We start from the raw sequence: 4,399 nt of genomic DNA, 5'->3' as shown, positions 1-4,399 counted from the left end.
TAAATTTATCAAAATATTTTTTACTGCACAATTAGACTAATATATTTTGCATTATTCTATCTTTATTAATTTTTTTCATAATAAAATGGATTTTATTGGACAAATAATAAATAGTAAATAGAGAAAATATAAAATATCGAAAAGAATATATTCATATAAACATATATTTGTGAAATCGAAATTTTGTTAAAATTGACTTTCATAGAAATTGTATTTTATAAATTTAATTTAAAAAAGTTGCATTTATCAGATAGAAACATAAAGTAATAAAATAATATATTCCAATCTTCTCAACACACACACACACACACGCACACAACTTCTCATAACAAATGTTATATAAATTATACATATACAGGATGTAACAACGATTATATATCAGGAGTTTTTAGAAGAAAATACGTATTTTATTGAAAAATGTTTTATTACCAAAGTTATAAGGGTTACTTATCATTACATAGTAGTATTATAGTATTATGTTGAATAGCATTATCAAAGTCACATAAAAATTATTTGGAAATAATGGAAACCCTCATTTTTTATTGCATGTACATACATGCCATGTAGCTTACTTTGAGAGCTTTTCTAAATAAATTTTTCATTCTGTGCGTGCAATAAAAAATGAGGGTTTCCATTATTTCCAAATGATCTTTATGTGACTTTGATAATGCTATTCAACATAATACTAATACTATTATGTAATGATAAGTAACCCTTATAACTTTGGTAATAAAACATTTTTCAATAAAATACGTATTTTCTTCTAAAAACTCCTGATATATAATCGTTGTTACATCCTGTATATGTATAATTTATATAACATTTGTTATGAGAAGTTGTGTGCGCGCGCGCGCGTGTGTGTGTGTGGTGTGTGTGTGTGTGTGTGTGTGTTGAGAAGATTGGAATATATTATTTTATTACTTTATGTTTCTATCTGATAAATGCAGCTTTTTTTAATTAAATTTATAAAATACAATTTCTATGAAAGTCAATTTTAACAAAATTTCGATTTCACAAATATATGTTTATATGAATATATTCTTTTCGATATTTTATATTTTCTCTATTTACTATTTATTATTTGTTCAATAAAATCCATTTTATTATGAAAAAAATTAATAAAGATAGAATAATGCAAAATATATTAGTCTAATTGTGCAGTAAAAAATATTTTGATAAATTTAAAATATTTGTAGAAAAATTATTTATTTATTTCGGATATTTACAAAAAGCTGCATTTATCAAGAGACACGGTAGTGTCTCGCGACCAGTTAAGGGCGTAGCCGAGACACCGTGTATCTTAACGCGAGTCGGACATTTGAGTCTTTATAATATTTCGAATTCTCAATAACGGCTGAAGCAATCGAGTTTATACTAGACTTAATCGATAGATTGAGTTTGAATTATATAATAAAAGTGTCTTTATTTCTGCTCTACGTGATTTGTAAGCAGAGATATATAATTGCAAAGTCGAAATATGAAAAATTTCTTTTAAGAAACGTCCCCGTCATCATCGACCACGCAAACATAGTAGTATCGTGCTACACGTATTCACACGTATACAACACATGCGCACACATATATCACACGTATACAACACATGAATAGATGCATGTATTGGAAATGTCCATCTCGCACGTTTTACAACAGACGGCCATAGTATGTCGCTCCATGATCCATGATGTTAGGTATATATGTGTCAGATCAGATGTCAGATTTGATGACATGTAACCTCTTTGCATGTAACATGTATGTAGGTTACATTCCCTACAATGTCATGTTACATATTAGTTGTAATTATATAGAATCCACGCGTATGGAAGAAATGGATATTCTACTAATCGACTCAAATTTTTGCCAAGATGTATATAAGCAAATAAAGCAAATGCAAAAGCTAAACGATAATGCTCTCGATTTTAATTCTATATTAAATAGATTAGAACTCGCGACAGTAGATATGTATAATAAACTTTATTCACTAAATAATATTATCAGACAAGTCCAATTACATCAAGAGCCTTCTGCTGACATTAATTCAGTGGTATCTTTTTTTTATTGAACAATTATATTATTCAATTTATTATATTATATTCTTTAGTCTTGCTGCGTTTGCATGATTCTGCAATACATAATTAACTAATAGGAACTACATCTGTTTTATAACTAATATTTTTTCAGCGTGATCAGGTCACGTCATGCATTGCAAATAATCAACGATTGTTGAAGGAATATAATTTGTCTGCTGAGAAATTTGATCATATTTGCTTGATTGCTACAAAATATAAATACGCGGGAAAACTTACAGGTTTTACTAGTAAATATGTATACACTCTGCTATCACCGAACCATGCTAGCATATATGTGGCAAATTTTTGGCTGCACTTAGAAATGAAGAATTTCAGTACACCAACGAAAATCAGCATCAATTGTAAAGGAGTGAGAATTGAAAATTAATTATATTAAAATGACCACGATTGTAATTGACTTAATAATAACGAATATTTAATTACAACAGAATGTGACAAGATTATTAAATTAATCTCTATGATATTTTAAGGGAAAAAGGACGTACAATATACAACTTTGTTTAATAAATATATATATTCTCTTAAGACGGAAAAGTATAAAATGTTGTAACAAACGTTTTTGAATAATTATGTATAATACATAATACATATCATTATACAAAATTTTTGCGTATTCCTTTATTCACTATAATATAGTTTCTATTGTTGAAAAAAGGTATTATTCAGGCTTATGTGTCGAGTTTTGAGAAAAGAGCCGTTACAAACAAAATTTGTGATCACTTTAATATTTATGAAAAATAGCAATACACATACATGCACACAAGTTCACATTTAATTTTTTTACGATTTACTATTCAACGTTATGTTCGTCTTTTTACATTGCAAAATTTTGATTCATAAAAGGGATGATTAAATTAAAAGTCAATATAATAACAAAAATGATTATATTAATATGATATAAAATAATTAAGATAATTACTAAAATCCACTAGACATGTGCAAAATGTAGTGATAGCTTGACGGAAAAAAATATTTATTTGTATTCCATTTTCTTTATATCTTCAGTTTTATATACTATAAAATTATAAATTTATTAATATCTATTAATATTTATTAATTAATATTTATTATATTTATTAATATTTATTACTATATTATTTAAAAAAAATTGATCAAATTAATATAGATCATATCACAGAATTATATTCCGGCATAACTCTCTCAAACAGATGTTCGTGATAAATATTAGTAAATCAAATCAAGCTTTTAAGTCTAATTATATATATATATATATATATATATATATATATATATATATAATTAGACTTAAAAGCTTGATTTGATTTATATATCTATATATATAAGCACCGTCTGTCTGTATGTATGTACGCGAACTACTTCCGCATTTGTGGACCGATTTTCGTGAAACTGGTACCAAAATGTTGCAAATTTTTTGGGGGTGGCTGCTGTGGGGTTTTTTTTTTATTTTTTTATTTTTTTTTTTCTACAGAGAAGAGTATGTTTAATCTTTTTTTGCAATATTTCTGAACACATGGTATCAAAATGTTGCAAATTTTTTTGGAGATAACGACGATGCGGTTTTTTTAAGTGTTACACCCCCACCCACGCACCCACCCACGCATCCACCCACGCGCATGCGCATTTATGAACCAATTTTCACGAAATTAGTACCAAAATGTTGCAAATTTTTTTTAGAAAACTACTGGTTTATTTTTTTAAGTTTACCCCTCCACCCACGCACCCACCCACGCAATCGTATATTTATGAACCGATTTTTTTTTAATTGGTACCTCTTCCGGCTCTTGCCCATCGACCTTTCTGTTTTACTGCAAAAAATGATTATATTACATAATATTTATTTATAATATTATATTATTATATATAATATTGAGGAGGGAGAGGGAGAGAGAGAGAGAGAGAGAGAGAGAGAGAGAGAGAGAGAAAGAGAGAGAGGGATTAATTTAATCTATATATATAAGCACCGTCCGTCTGTCTGTCTGTCTGTCTGTGCCCGAACTACTTCCGCATTTGTGGACCGATTGTCTCGAAATTGGTACCAAAATATTGCAAATTTTTCGGGGGTGGCTGCTGTGGGTTTTTTTTTTTTAATTTTTTTCTTCAGAGGAGGGTATGTTTTTGCGAAAAAAATTTTTTTTTGCAATATTTCTGAACACATGGTATCAAAATGTTGCAAAATTTTTGGAGATAGCGACGATGCGGTTTTTTTAAGTGTAACACCTCCACCCACGCATCCACCCACACGCATGCGCATTTATGGACCAATTTTCACGAAATTAGTACCAAAATGTTGCAAATTTTTCTGAGGAAACTGGTGTTTTATTTTTTTAAGT

This window comes from Nylanderia fulva, unplaced genomic scaffold, assembly GCF_048542155.1.
Source record: "Nylanderia fulva isolate GAGA-0341 unplaced genomic scaffold, ASM4854215v1 Scaffold537, whole genome shotgun sequence".
In the NCBI taxonomy this organism is placed as follows: Eukaryota; Metazoa; Arthropoda; class Insecta; order Hymenoptera; family Formicidae; genus Nylanderia; species Nylanderia fulva.
This window is presented reverse-complemented; position numbering follows the sequence as displayed.